Here is a 16,601-nt window from a genome sequence, read left to right on the forward strand (position 1 = left end):
ATACTTGAAGTACATGTGCTTGGAAGGGACAATGGAACAAGAAGGAGTAAAACAAATTATTTATTCTAGCTAGCCCGTATAAAAGACACAAGTTCTCAGTACATCCATCCCAGCCACATGTCCCTTGTTACTTGCCGTTTGAGTCTTGCTTGGGTTGCCTTTCTGTGCCATCAGCCTGTCCTCAGGGGCCACTTCTCCAGTCACATGCTCCTGGTCCATCTCCTCTCATGGTGGCCTTCTTCTCCTTTCTCCCTCTCCCTCTTTCCTTGCCTCTCCTCCCCTGACCTGTGGTCTCTCTTGAGACTCCCTCACTTTATTCTCAGGTCGCGCCTTCTCTGTCGACTGTCCACTTACGGCTCTAGACTTTTATTAATCAATAGCTTTAAATTTGGCAGCAAAGTTTGCACAACAAAGGCCGGTGTGTGTGAAGATCCACTCATCTGGAGGCAACTAGATCTTGGGGTTCAGAGTTTAGCATTTGTATCCACAGCACCATACCAACCCCCAGCCAGAAGGACTAGAATTGAATGGCTCAACTGATTCCTGCTGAAGAGGAAAGTTTGTCTTGTTTTACCTCACATTTGATTTTAAATAATATTTTATATTAAAGAATGCCCTGCTCTACAAACAAAAATGGTATTTGGTTTTTAACCAATTATTTACTTATTGAATGTGTTTGTTTCCTGTCACTTAAATGAATTAATGTCTTTCTGAATGGACCACATTTATCTGGACAGCAGTGTGTCAATGGGTGTGATGACTGAAACACTGGGAACTAGGGCAGCGATGTAGAGTCAATGAACTGTACATCGAGTCAAGACTGTGTCTAACATACCGTTCTGGATTGAGAGGCTAGAGAGATGGTTCATGCTGTGTGAGCATGGGGACCTGCATTCAGATCCTCAGATCCTTAGAACAGGCAAGTACAGTAGCTAAAGGGTAAGGTGAGGGGGAAAACAGAGTACCAGCCAGAGTAGCCAGTCAGTAAGGTACGCGAAAGGCCTTGTCCCACACGATAAGGGGGACATAATAGATAAAGAAAGTTGACATTGACTTCTGGTCTACACACACACACATAGACACATATACACACACTTAGACACAGATACACACACACACACACACACACACACACGTGTGCACGTGCACCTCTACAAAACTCAGAAATGTTAATGAAAGGAAAACAGAAAAACTTGTAAGAATGAAAATTAAACAAGTGGAGAAAAGGAAGGAAGGAAGGAAGGAAGGAAGGAAGGAAGGAAGGAAGGAAGGAAGGAAATTGAATCCTAACAAGCACGGTTCTCTTCACAGAAGCAAGCTTTTTCTGTTATAAAGCACACTCCCTACAACATCCAGATGGCTCTTCAACTCAACAACTCAAAACAGAGTTTTCTGGTTGTGTTCAGTCTCCTCCAAGCCCTAATCCTGCATCCTTCAACACCATCACTGCCCTCATGGTTCCTAAGACAGAAAATTAAAAGAAATATTCAGCGTGCTCTCTCTCTCTCTCTCTCTCTCTCTCTCTCTCTCTCTCTCTCTCCCTCCCTCCCTCCCTCCCTCCCTCCCTCTCCCTTCTCCCTCCCACCACCCTCCCCCTCTCCCTCCCCTCTCTCTTCCTTTCCAATTTACTCATTCAGAAATTGAGAAATTGTTTCATTTAACAAATAATTTACTGGGAATCCTTTAGCTATCTGATTCTGGTATAATACTTAAGCACATACATTTTGGATTCTTCACCTTTAAAAGCACTTTCATTATCAAGACTCTAATTATTGCAATCTTGATTTCTTAGGCAATAATCTATCCTTTGAGACATCCCAGACTGGAGAACAAAGGCTAGAAAATTCATCGCCCGGCTTAACTTTCCACTCATAGACGGTGAGTCAAGGATGATTCATCAGACAACCATTTCTATTGAACTGTTCTGTCTAGTGAAAAGAAATGGTTCCATTAACAAAATTCTTTTTTTTTCTTTCTTACCACAGGAGTAAAGACTCACTGTGCATTTAATCAGGATTTTCGATCGTATGAGGACGGATAACTCAATTAGAGGTGGAGTTTGGGGTGGGTCAGGAGTACTGAGGAGACCTGGGGAAAGGGCGCTCATACACATGATTGAAGGCATGGCACACACTGACCCAGCAGGAGGGTGAGAGGATGTAGCTTGGACTCGAGAATCTCATTTTCTGGCAAAGTGAATGTCCAACTCTGGAGAACGATCACAGAATGAGATCACAGAAACGCTCACTTTTGTAAGCATCTGATTAGTGCTTATTATAAATATATAACAAAAACAAGGACTCCACAGTTAGAGATACCTTCTCTCCGAAGACTTGGCAGACAACATTTAATTCTGATAGAGTGAGCAGCTTGAAATCCCTTCCACTCTGTCGCTCACCTTCCCTGCTCTGGCCAGCATCCAAGAAGGAAGCTGTGACAAATATTTACCCTCCTTGACATACTTCTAATCTGCCTCTTTTCTGTCAACTTATCTTCTGCCTGTGGCCAGTGTCCTTTCCTCCAAACAGCACAGAATTCCATTGTAAGCACACCTCCTCCTCTTGTTCTTTGCCTTCCTCCTCCCTCTTTGATCTGTCTTGCTTTCTCCCCCACTCTCTGCAGTTTAAAATGTAAGCCAAAAAACAACCCTGGCCAAGGTTGAGATGAGCAATGCCTGGGCTGAACTTCAAGGAAATGGAAACGTTTATTGCTACCTATGTGTGTCCAGAGACTATAACATTCTTAATTGAATTATAAAATTCTTCCTGCTCTGTTAAGTTTTCCTGTTATCAACTGTCAACATTCAAGACAAAACAAAAATGGTCTTGATGATATCCCACATTAGCATTTGGTACTCCATTCATAAATACTGAAATGGGATAGCATACATTTCAGACATATTAAGTGACTTTATGGGGACACAGGGACTTGAAGAATGTCTCTGTTGGAGACGAGAGAGATGACTCAAAGATAAAAGAGTTTTCTGTGCAAACCTGATGACTTGAGTTTGACCCTCAGAACCCACATAAGATACATGTGCAATAGCATGTATCTGTGATCCTAGCATTCTTATGTCAAGTGGGCCAACTGGCCCGCAGTGCACGGTGCTCAAACAGAAACAAGAGACTGCCTCAAACAAATGGAAGGTGAGAAGCAACTCCTGAAAGTTGACCTCTGACCCTCACACATGTGGCCACACACCTACATATCACATGCACATCATACATACATGCACACACACACACACACACACACACACACACACACACATTTACGCATGCACAAAGGTGGCTACTAGGATCAGGAAGAAGGCTCGGTGAGTAGATGACTTGCTGGGAAACCATGAATACCTGACCTCAGACCCCTAGTGGCCATATAAAAGTCATGGACAACATGCTCATCTGTAACCCCAGCTCTACGCTGTCAAAGACTAGCAGATCTTTATGTGCCAGCCAGTCTAGACCAAATGGCAAACTCCAGATGAATGAGAGACCCTGTCTCAAAGAAATAAGGCAAAGAGCAAGAGAAAGGTCCTGAGTGTGGTGCTGTTGAGGAGTTGTAGAACTTCTAAGAGGTGGGGCCAAATGGGAGATCTCTAGGACATTGGGGAAAGCCCTTGAAGGGAATTGTGAGGTCTCAGCCTTTTCCTCCCTCTTTCTTGTGTCTTGAACATGAGATTTTCTCAGGCACATGTACATCCTACGATGTGGTCTCATCATAATTCAAAGCAATGAGGACCAACTGATAACCACAGACAGGAACCTCCTACACTGTGAACCCAAACAATGATTTCTCTGTATAAATTGGCTATCTTGGGCGTTTTGTAACTGCTGAAAGGCTAGCATATGGTCATTTCAGAGCACAGGGTTCTAATCTCTGAAACAGAGCACAGCAGAGATCCTAACTACATGGCACTCATGGCCTCTGGAGCAAGTTTCAGACCTTCTCATCTAACGGGTGCTCTTTAACCACTTACATGCATATTAATTTTTCAACAACTTAGAGCCAAGTCACACCATTTACTTGTCTAAAATAAAGCATTTTTCCATAATTGTATCTAACCATTTCTATTTCCCTCCTTTACCTTCTGCTTTCAAGTGATTCTTGGGGACTAGATGGGGACCATATTATCTTTATTTGAAGTTGAATAAAATTAAAGTGTATAGTGTTTAAATAATTTGTTTCATAAATAGATATTGGATTGAGATTTGACTCAAGTCCTCTGATCCCAGAGCTTTGCGTTAACTATTCTCCTGTCAGCTGGCTCCTTCCCCCATCCCAGGAATGACAAAAATTCCTGGGACAGATTGCCTCTTTCTCATGGGGATATTGACAGAGGTTAAATGAAGCTATCTAGATTCAGCCCCTGGAGCATGGTAAGAGGTAACAAATATCAGAGACTGAAATGATAATGGATTGATGGTGCTGCAAGTGTGGGCAGTCAGAGAGACAGGAGGGGAACAGCTACATTTCATCCATCCCCTTTCTCCACCCCAGTGCCTTGTTATTGTGTGAGCTGTGTCTGAGTGAGTAGTTATTATAGCGAGAAGGGGAACAGTTCGGAGGCATTGTACATAATCTTGCTTGTCAACTTGACAGAATTTAGAATCACAATGGAAGCAAACCTCTAGAAAAGTCTGCGAGCAGTTTCCTAGATTGGGTTCAGTGAGATGCGAAGACCCATTCTAATGTGGGCAGAACCATGCGATGGGCTGGGGTCTTCTGACTGCAGAGGCAGTGTGACTTCCTACAGCCAAGGCTTCCCCACCATGAAGGACTGTATCCTAGAGCCATGAGCCAAGATAAATCTTTCCTTAATTGTTTTTGTCAGCAATGAGGTAAGTGGCAGCGGGAGGAAACCCTCATTCATGCAGGGTTTGAAGACATCATTGCTCTTAGGTGTTGAGATGTCACATTGCTCACCTTGTTTCCAACAGAAATTGGGGACATTTTGTCAGACTGATCAGGTGTTCATTTCCTTACCCTGGAATGATTTCAGAGGGCAGGGAAAGGTGACAGCTTCAGAGGAAGATGGGAAGGTCTGGAGGCAGCTTTCATACTAATCATGGGTCTTGTCCTCATTCAGATTTTAGTCTCAGGTATTACTGAGGACTACTGTTTGTGTCCTAAGTGCCACACTGTGGGTCTCGAATATTAGGATGTACAAGGAGCCTATGCCCACTGTGGAGGCCTCTCTTGGGGAAAGAGAAGTTAGAGTTTAGGGGAAACCAATTTAGCCGTCAGAAGAGCTAAGGCCTTTACCTAGTAGGAGCTAACGAATATTAATGACAGGCCAGATGACTGAATATTATTTACCTGAGGCCTTCAAAGCTGTGTGGAGAAAGTGAGTCTAAGTCAAGAGCAAATGTCAATATTCTCATATGTTTCTGAGATGGCTTGGGTGAGGGAGCTCATTATATAAGCAAAGAGTGACAAGAAAAGGAGGCCTTCAGTGCCAGGGATTCCAGCCCATATGGTCTCACCACATAACACACTGCGCAATCGGGCATAGCTCTGACTTTAATAACAGACAGACAAATACTAGTAAGGAGGGGCAAAGCCTATCAGCATAGACGCAAGAGGAGATCTCTTTCAACCTGTCTCTCTGCTCTCTCTCTCTCTCTCCCCCTCTCTCTCCCTCTCTTTCTCTCTCTCTCCATCACATGCACATATTACCTACCTCCAATTCCTCGACAATAAAATGGATATTCTTTAGCAAGCACTTTACTGAGCTTTATTTATTTATATTTCCAATATTAAGTCATTTACTCTTCACTGAATCCTGGGTGGTAGGAATATTGTTGCAATTTTGCAGATAAGCGATTCTAAGCATAGTCAAAGGAACTAGACCAAGGTTATGTATATATACACATATCAGTGTATACATATGTTCACATGCACATGCATATACATAGGCATGGTTTAGACCTTTAGAAGATCCTCCTGGTGAACACAAATCTAAAGAAATTTCCTAATAAAACACGTCTGTGCCTTTTTAAATTTTGAAATATTTTGTTAGTAATGTGTTTTAATTATTTATTTACAAAAGTAAAGTGTCCCGGCTGTTCCTTCCTCTTTCTGAGCTTCTTGCCTACCTGATGCATACCTGACTCAGCGAGTAGTACTGCATTAACCACACCCACAGGGCCCACTTCTTCAATCTGCTGGCTATGTAAATCCTCATTCACCTCCCTGAAACTTGGCACGTATTAATAGTGCTGTCTAGCATGGTCCTCCACTAGGCTGGCTGTAATAGCTCTCACCCCAGCTACACTCTCCACCAACTGCCCCCACTTCCATCCAGCCTTCTGGCCATCTGCCAGGTCGGACCAGGACAAGAATTCAGAGACGGAAGAGATTTTGATGTGTGGTGGAACATCTTCCTGCATTCTGTTGAGAAAGTTGGACTTCAGCTGAGTTTTGGTACCAACAGGGTACAGGCCAGTACACATTCTAAGAGCACTTACTCCTAATTTCAGAAAAGGTAAAAAGGGTGTAGTGTCAAAAAGGCAAGAGACTGGACTCTGGCAGACCCAGGGAAGGAAGTTTGGTTGGACTGGAAGTCAAGACACCAAGGGAAGGGTGGTATCCTAGTTAGTGTTAACTATGAGCTTGGTGCAGGCAACATTTCAGTTGAATTGGGTTGAGTTGCAGCCCATCATGACCTAGGAGCAAAAAGAATCTCGATAGAGTAATTCTCCTCATCATGTTTGTCTACGGAGGTATCTGAGTGGAAGTCTCTGGCCTGTCTTAATTGATGTAAGAGGGCCCAACGCTTCCAACCCATGCCTAGTCAGTGGGTCTAGGCTATACAAATATGATGGGTGGATAAGGCTGTCCATTGTACCATTTCCTTCTTCAGATTCACAGGCATGACTTGGCAGTACAAGAACTCTGTAACATTCCGTGCCGTGGTAGCACATACCTTTAATTCCAGCAATCCAGAGGCAAAGGCAGACAGATCTCTGTAAGACTGAGGCCAGTGTGGTCTACAGAGTGAGTCCAGGACAGCCAGGGCCGAAACAGAGAAACCCTGATTCAAAACAAAATAAGACGAAATGAAGCCTCTGAAACACTAACACATTCAATTAAAAGGTCATTTATGGGGCACTGTGGCTGAAGTGTGTGAGGCTAAACACAAGCAAGTGGATCAGCTGGCAAGTGGTACCCTCCGTGGTGCCTTCCACACTTCCTTGGCTGTGAGCTCTCCAGTCAGAAGTCATGCTGGGTGGGACAGCAAACCCCTGTTTTCAGGCTCCTACCTTGAGTTCCTGCTGACTTCCCTCAATGATGGACTGCAGCCTGGAAGTGTGAGGTGAAAGAGCACTGTCCTCCCAGTCGCTTTTAGTCAGAGTCTTATTACAGCGACAGCATGAACTAGACCAGATGAGCCATGGCCCTGCACAGACCGGCCCTTCATCCTAGCCAGGAGCTGTGGAAGAAGGCTGTGCCTCCAGTCCAGGACTCAACAAAGTCTGAGATCTAGGAGCAGATGCACCGGGGGCCCCTGAACTCCTGCTTGGACAAGGCAGACCTCTATTTCTCTTTCTCGGCTATCTGATCTTTTACTTTAACAGTATTGCTTATAAATATGCACATCTTTTAAAAGTTATGATACATACAAAGGCAAGACGAAAAAACACACTGCCAAGGAACATTATTAGACATGACACAAATATTAAAGCTATCACCCAGAATCTGACAGGATAGTGTGCAGTACATTAAGGCCTCTAATGGAAAAGTTGGATTTCAAGCAAAATCAGATATGAACTTTCCATCCTGATGGAACCGTGAAGATAAAACAAATGGAGACACTGGCTACGAAAGTCCAATAACAAAGATGAGGGATCCTGTGCTTTACTGCTGCACTCAATTCATAACTTCACCATCTAAGAACAGAAATTGCTGGGGTTGGGGATTTGGCTCAGTGGTAGAGCGCTTGCCTAGGAAGCGCAAGGCCCTGGGTTCGGTCCCCAGCTCTGAAAAAAAAAAAAAAAGAACAGAAATTACCCTAGTAATTACCCAACGAGACTCGGTGGTTCAGGGCTAAGGACCAGGAGGTTAGCCAGAAAATGCCAACAACCTGTGGACAGTGGCACTCGGCATCACAACTCTAAATGTGAACACGTGGCTCTGTGCTCTTCTGAAGGAAGAGTGGGATCTCAAAATAGAGATGTTTTGTAAGTGAAAGAAAGAAACAATAATCTTGATGCCCAAAATTGATTCAAAGCAGTCAGTGTGTCTAGGAATGGATTTGGGATCAGCCTGGTAATGCACAGGTAGCAGAGAACACTGTAGGAATTAATACTGACCTCTCTACACTGTGGATTCTGGCAATCTGGGAAACAGACTGCCTCCATCATGGGAAATACGGTATCGATACAAAGGATCTAACCATGTCAAAGTATAGTTATCAAATTTTTTTTTAAAGTTCACTTCTTGTCCTCCTCATTAAGTGGGTTGTTTTCTGTCTGTGCAGAAGATCAGATTTATGTTTCCCACCCTTCTCAGACTGACACCTTTTATGAGATGAAAAACACGAAATAAAAAGATGAAACACAAGTACCAGCGTATTTATTATCTCATTCAAAAGACGTTAAACTGTTCTGTTAAATCATTAAGAATGTTTCATTCTTAGTGCCTGAGCTCACCTGACCACAACCTGTGTTAACTCACAGTTGAGTGTCAGGTCATGGGCCACTGTGTCTCTGTGGTTCTTCATTAACTACAAAACCCACTGGTGGGTCTGAATTATATGACTCTGAAGTCATAGCGAGCATAATTGATGACTGTCACGTGACATGAAAATACGAATGGATTCCATGGGTGATCAAGTCCCAGTCATAGCTAACTTCATTAGAACACACTCAGGACTGCTCTGTGCGGTGCTGAAAAGCCAGCCCAGGACCCTGCTCAGGTTCAGCCAGCATTCTACCACTGAGCTACAGTCAAGTCCGGGGTTATCTGTTGTGATACTGTGCATCTCAAGATGGCCTCCTCTTTCCTCAGACTCCCATGTGCTGAGACTACAGACATGGACCGCGATGACTGGCTTTAACTGATATTTTGATAATGGAGCCAAACTTAAACCACAAATTCATAAAAATGAAGATATATTTTTTCCTAAATCCATCCACTTCCCAAGTTCTTTCCCAAGTCCTCACTCTGCTCCATTGCCTTAGGTCGTTGCTGTAAGAGGAGGTAGTGTCTCACACCACCGGCAGGCTTTCCTTCAAAGCTCGGCCTTTTACTGATGATGAGGTTAGCACTGTGCTGCTAGGAGACGAGAAACAGCCTGAGTGTGGAATAGCTCGTAAAAGCCAACTCAGAACATTAGAGCTGGATTCTGTCAGAAACAGTAGCCGGAGCAGAAAACAGGATACACCGGAAGTCAGTGCTTTCAGAATTGTAGTTTTTGTCACTATGTTCAGGCAGATTCGTGCAATTGCCTCTGATCACCCATAATGCCCCAGTGTGTCAAACACAGAAGAAAGCACATTACTTTTAATACAACCCTAAAGGTTTTTTTAAAAAAGCCTAAAGTTTTAATACAACTGTGGAATGTGAGTTTTCCTTACCTCACCTCACAGGTAGGGAGACAGGAGAAAGGCCACTCAGCCAACTACCCGGTGGCCCTCACTAGGGGTCTCGAAAGACCGAGCAATGTACCCCTTATGTACATGCAACCACTTGGAGTGCTGCCCTCAACTCCGAGCACACTGGGATTTGACTGGGGAGGACAAGAAATAATTCACGGCGTGAACCATGTAGTTCCAGTATTGCAGTTCCCACACTTTTACTGCGTTGTATCTAAGGATGAAGTGTCGCCAGGATCCAACAACACAAGATGGCTGACCGCAGAGTGCTACGTGTTGGCATCCATGGCTGTCTTGGCACTAGAATGTTCTCAAAGGTGCACAAGGATTTGGTGCCATTCATGATTCTACAACTGGGATCAACAGTGCCCCCTAGAGGTAACAGAGCTGTACTGCCAAGAAGGAATTGTTTCTCCATCCCAGATGTTTTTCCTAGGTTTTTCCTAGACACCAGATTCTGTGGCCTTTGAGGTGGGCAGAGCTCGCATCACAGGAAATTTGAGGAAATACCTAGGAGCAGCCACTGGAAAATGAGCGAGGTATGAGGCAGCCAAGACTCAGTATATGCCAATAATCTAGCAAGCAGTTCATAGGCGCCCTGGAGCAGTAAGAACGGGTTGGGGTTGGGGAATGCTTTAGGGCCCCTTCAGTAACAGGAACTGTGTTGGTAAATGAATCTATACAGTGCTCAGACTCAAACTTTCAGACGGGGAACCGCTGAACTAAAGTCAAAGATCATTAATGATAAACATCTGAGCTAAAGACTGAGGGGCCCGAAGAGGACAGGGACTCCACAGGAAGACCAACAGAATTAACTAACCTGGATCCCCGAGGGCTCCCAGAGACTGAACCACCAACCAAAGAAAGAACATGGGCTGGACCTAGTCCCCCTGCACATATGTAGCAGATGAGCAGCTTGGTTTCCTTGCGGGATCCCCCAACAACTGGAGCAGGGGTTGTCCCTGAGCCTGTTGCCTACCTGACTGCCTGTGGATCCTGCACACTTAAATGGACAGCCTTGTCTGGCCTCAGTGGGAGAGGCTGTGTCTAGTCCCTCATGAGCTCGCTGTGCGTGCGGGGGAGGGTGGATTAGGGGGTTGACACTCAGAGGGGGCTTCCCCTTCTAAGCGAAATGGGGGAGAACTTATGTGAGGGGTATCGGGAGGAGAGGAAGGAGTGATAATAGGTTGTAAAGTGAATAGATAAATTAATTTAATTTTAAAAAGCTATTATAATAAAAATAAAATGGCACCGGCACAAAAACACGTGTAGGTCAATGGAACAAAGTAGAACCCCAGAAATGAGTGCATGAAATTATAGCTATTTGATATCTGACTACAACTCTTCAAACATAACAAGTGGTGCTGGGGAAACTGGGTGTCCGTAGGTAGAAGAATGGAATTAGATTCGTATTTATCACCATGCACAAAAATTAGCTCCCATTGGATCGAAAATCTCAACGTGCAACCTGAAATGTTAAAGCCACTAGAAGACAACATAAGTCATACCCTTCATGGTAGCCTGTATTTATTTTGCAAAAATATTTACTGTAATTTTTATATGTGTGTAATATACTGGTCTGTGGCTCTCCTTTCTGTTGTGTCTTTATCTGGCTTTGGTAATAGACTAATGGCGGTTTCAAAGGAGTTTGAATGTTCCCTTTCTTTTTCTACCTTTTTATTTTGAATAATTAAGAAATATCAGTTAGTTCTCTGAAAGTCTGGTATTTTCAAGTCTAGGCTTGGGATATTTTTGTTGAAAGGTGCTTTTTTTTCTAATTTGATCTTTTTTTTGTTATAGTTTTGCTTAAGGTTTTGATCTCTTCTTGGTTTAACTTTGGTGGTTTGGGTGATTATTCAAATTCATCTGTTCCTTTTAGAGTTTCTAAGTTAGTAGAGTATGGATTTTTAAAGTATTCTCCTGGGATGTTCTGAATGTCCTTCCTATCTGTTCCATTGTTACCCTGTTCATTGCTAATTGTGTTAATTTGAGTATCTTTTCTCTTTGTTTTGATAAAATAGACCAAGTGTCTGTTGATCTTGTTTATGTTTTCAGAGAATTGTGTCCTAAACTCACTGATTATTTGTATTGATTTCTTTGTTTATATTTCATTAGTGAGGGGTGAGAGCATAGATGTTTTGAACATAGGAATTATACTAATGTAGGGAAATGAGAATCACATTCTTATCCTGGGTCTGCGGTCTCTCCAGCCGTACATTGTTAGCTAAGTTCACAGTGCCAGGCAAGAATTCTCTCCTGTTGAGTTGGCCTTAAGTCCAATTAGAGAGCTATTGGTTTCCCCAAAATACAAGAGCCACTATTGCAAGGCTGTGGCTATCATGCCAGTCCAGTCATGTTGTGGTCATGGACTTTAGATGTGTATAGTATTACCAATCGCGCTCCTCCCTTGGCAGTGTGCACAAAACCTTCTAGCACTATATAAGCCAGTGTCCCAGAGGAGGCTTCCAGGTCCATTCCAGACAGATTCCTCTAAATCCTGTGCTCAGAGAGTGGTAAGTTTAGCAACAGGGCCTTACCTTTGAATTCCGGGAGGCAAACAAGCAAACAGCAATTGCTTGTACTGTTTCGGGGTCTCTTGAACTTCTCTGACCAACAGTGTTAGAGGTTTCTCATGAGATGCCTGGGGTCTCCCTAGTCAGTGGCCTTTAGGGGACACATTATCATGCCATGCGCTGTAATTCTTGTAATATCTCCACTCATTTGTCTGCAAATTTCATGGAGATAGGGGGGGAGGGAGGGAGGGGGAGAGGGAGAGGGAGAGGGAGAGGGAGAGGGAGGGAGGGGGGGAGGGAGAGAATGTGAGGAATAGTTGGGGAGTGGGGTGAATATGATAAAAATACATCATATGGAATTCTCAATGAATTAGTAAAATATTGTTTAAAAACAATAAGCAATTGAACAAATGAAGGGGATAATGACTAAAAATTATTAAAACAGGAATAAATAATGCTATTCTTAAAAATGAGCAAATGACAGTTCTCAAAGACAGACATATAGCCACAAAGTACATTTAAAATGCTCAGAATCTTTAATCATCAAGGGAATGCCAATCAGAACTACACGGGGTGGGGGTCAATCTCACCCCAGCCATAACTACTATGCGATAAAATAACAAATGCTGTCAAGAATGTGGGAGTGGGCAACAGTACCAATATGCTCTGTTGGTGGGAATGTAAATTAGTACAGCCATTTTAGGGCACTGTGAAGGTAACTACAAGACCACACACACACACACACACAGAGAGAGAGAGAGAGAGAGAGAGAGAGAGAGAGAGAGAGTCACTAAACAGCATAGTGGGATGCATCTGCGCTCTCAGAATGTGGAAGCTAAAGGTAGGATTGTGGTCTTGAAGCCATCCTAGACCACAGCCAAATCCCTATCTTCAAAAAAAAGGAAAAACTTCCATATGACCAATATTGTATGAGTTTGCTTCTCTCTTGCAGTGATAAAACAGTGGTCAAAATCAACTTGGGGGTATTCTTGGGCTTGGGCTACTCTTCGACATCATGGTCCATCATTGATAGCCAGGGCAGGAATTCAAACAGGAACAAACTCAGGTCATCAGGCTTGGTGGCAAGTGGCTTTCCCAGATAAGCCATCTTACCAGACCAGGATGGTCTTCCAAGGGCGTTGTCTCTAGGGGATCAGGTTCCTGTAACAAGCAGGACTCTACTTGGCTTGCAGAGTCTCCTCTGTGAGTACTTCCACAAGCCAATCTCTCCATCAGTGTGTGCCTCTGTATTGCCGCTGAGTAGATGGGTAAATGGTCCATTGGCCAAAACATCAAGGGAGGAGCCTCAAGCTTGGATTTCCCAGAGACCAGGTTCAAATCTCCTCAGAATATTAATGTTTCTACACATTGTATTGGCAGCTGCCGATACACTCCACAGGGAGAATGTGTGGCCTTTTATCACACCTGAAGTGGGGACTTGGACCACAAAATTAGATACATTTCTCCACCCAATCAGCAACAGCAAGATTCACAATTTTGGGTCAGATGTGTCTCAGAATTTTAGTCAACTGGGCCATTCCTTGGAGTTGAAATTCAAGCTGTCAAGATTTTTTTTTAACCAAGCCTTTGACCTAACTAGTCCTGTGTCTGGGGATTCTGTCACTGACCTTAACACTGCCCCACTGCCTGCTTCCCCACACTGGGCATTCTGCTGGGCCTCTTGGTCACATTTGCTTATACCATAGGGATTTTTGTCTCGATCCCAACAGCCTTCAGAGGCACAGTAGGTTTTCACTGTTGCAGTGTTTCATTCCTCACTACTGCTAAGAAGGATTTTATTATAGGGGTAGACCTTATTTTTAAACCCTGCTCCTCAGTTGATGAAAATTTGGATTGTTTCCACTTCTGAGATGTTTTTTGAGTAATCCTGTATGAACGAACACTCACAGTTTTTTGTGTGGACAAGGCATGTGGTTTTTATTTCCTTTGATCATATCTCTAAGGTTAAAATGATCAGGTCACATGGTATTTCTATGTTTAGCCTCCATGTTTTAACATTTCGAGAAACTTTTAAACACTTTTTCTCAAAGTTTCTGTGCCTTTTTACAATCCCACTAGCAATATGTCAGGCCCAATTTTAAGTTGAGTGGGCTGGGTTTTTCTTTTTTATTGTCAAACTTAACATTCCTTATCACTTCTGGCTATAAGCCCCTTGTATTATAAAAATATGTTTTCTTCCAGCACACAGGGAAATCCATAGAGACTGAACATGCTGGTGACTTTCAGGGAGGTGTTGCGGGGGGGGGGGATGACTGCTGGCCAGTATACAGTTTCTTTATGCAACATTAAACAAGTTCTAAAATTGTTGAAAGTTGAACCACTCTGAAATATACAAAAAAAAATCTCTTTAAGTTACATAATCTACAGTGGAAATTTTTATGGTATCTGGTATCTCCATGAAGATTTTTGTAACTGAACATCTCCAAAGTGCCAGGACCCTATCCAACACCAGAGACTGTGTTCACAGAGGTTGTCATTTGGATTTGACCAGCCTAAAAGAGCACCTGCGCCAAGGGGTCTGTACCTGGCTATGACACTATTGGAAGGCACTGGAACCTTTAGGACCAGTAAGTATCCTGTGAAAGGACGTTGGGCTGTGCGGACTTGCTCTTAAAGGAATCGCCTGGCTCTTCACCTCCTTTTTAAGATTTATTTTATTATTTTTACTTATGGCATATGAAAGTCAGGGTGGAGGGTATATGCACCTCTTTGCTTTCCTGATTTGCCGAGGTGTCATGGGCACAAAATCAGCTGACCAAGGAGTAGGAACTCTAACACTATGAACTCAACCGAAGCTTCCCTTCTCATCAGTTGGTTTTTATAGGCTATTTTGTCTTGGTAACACAAAGCCAACTAACATGGCAGGGAAAGGAGACCGTGTTGGATGGGAAAGTACAGGGAAGGAAAGGGTGTGGAATGCATGCTGCCAATAGGACTCCATGTGAGGATAGAACAACCCTGTGGTGGTGACTTGCACTGTTAAGCTACTGCTCTCCCATTCTCCCTACTCTCTAAACACTACTCATGCAGCACTTATCCATCTAGCCTGTCTCCCATGCCCTCCGTATTGTAGCAAGATAGAACTTCCTTCGCTTTTTTCATTTTAGGGCTTAATAGTGTGTGTGTGTGTGTGTGTGTGTGTGTGTGTGTGTGTGTGCATGAGTGTATGTGTTTCAGTGTGTGTGTTTGTGTGTGAATGTGTGTGTGTGACTTTCTTGAATCATTCCTCTACTGATACATATTGGGCTTATTTACATGTCTTGACTATTATAAATGAGGCTTCAATGAACATGGGATAGTCAACGTGTCTTTGAATTCCTGACTTCAGTTCTTTGGGATATATACCCAGAGCGGACTTGCTGATCACGTAATCCTTCTATTTTTAGTGTTTTGAGGAAAACCCTGTGTTTTTCGTAGCCACTACGTGATTTCGCATATTTCAATAGGCCATGAGTTCCAAATTTTCTGCATCTCTGTCAACACACATTTATTAATGCTGTAGTTGCGCTGATATATATGGGATGATAACTTAAGGTGGTTTTGCTTGCGTTTCCCTGCAGTAATGTTAAACACATATTTTCTGACCATCTGTATGTCTTCCCAAGTCCTTTGCGGAGTTGTGGTAGTTTCCTATTTTATAAATGCTTCCTCTGCCGAAAGCATTGATCTGTGGAGGCTGGAGCAATGGCTCAGAAGTTAAGCACACCTGTTGCTTTTGCAGAAGACCTGGGTTTGGTTCCCAGCATGCATATGGTGGCTCTCAACCATCTGTAACTGCAGTTCCAAGGGATCTGTTGCCCTCTTCAGGGCTCCGCAGACGCCAGGCATGCACGTGGTGAACAGACACACACAGAGACAGAGTAAACAAACAAACATTTAAAAATATATGATTTAAATGTTTCAGCTCTGCGGCCTGTCCTTTGGCTCTGCAGAGACGCTGTGGGCTGTGATCCTAGTCTGCTCTGCTTCCACTACTTAAGCAATTTGGATATCACTCCCGGTCGGCTTCCCCCATACCCTCTTTCAGACGTTTTATAGTGCCAGGCATTGTGCTTTTAAGTCCTTCACCATTCTAAATTCTCATGTGTGTAAATTGGAGATCCAAGGTTTTCCCTTTTCAGTGTGCAGCCAGTTTTCCTATTATGGGGAAAAACTATACTTTAGCCATTAGTTACTCTTGACACCGTTCTCAAAGATCAGTTCAGCGAGTGTGTGTTGGTTTATTCCAGCCTACCCTTTTCCTATTAATCTGTATGCTTGGCTATATGCCACATCATCCTATTTTAACTCTAATCAATCTGGAAATCTGGAAATGTGATACCTCCCATCCTTGTCACCTCTCAAGATCTCTTTGCCAATTCTGCATCTTTCCTCATACCGTGTGGCTGTTAGGATCGCTTTATCCATTCTAGTAAGGGATGTACCGGCATTTTTATGAGAAAAATGTTGCATCCGCACATTGCTCTGGGGA

This window comes from Rattus norvegicus, chromosome 3 (genome assembly GCF_021556685.1).
Source record: "Rattus norvegicus strain SHRSP/BbbUtx chromosome 3, alternate assembly SHRSP_T2T, whole genome shotgun sequence".
Taxonomy (NCBI): domain Eukaryota; kingdom Metazoa; phylum Chordata; class Mammalia; order Rodentia; family Muridae; genus Rattus; species Rattus norvegicus.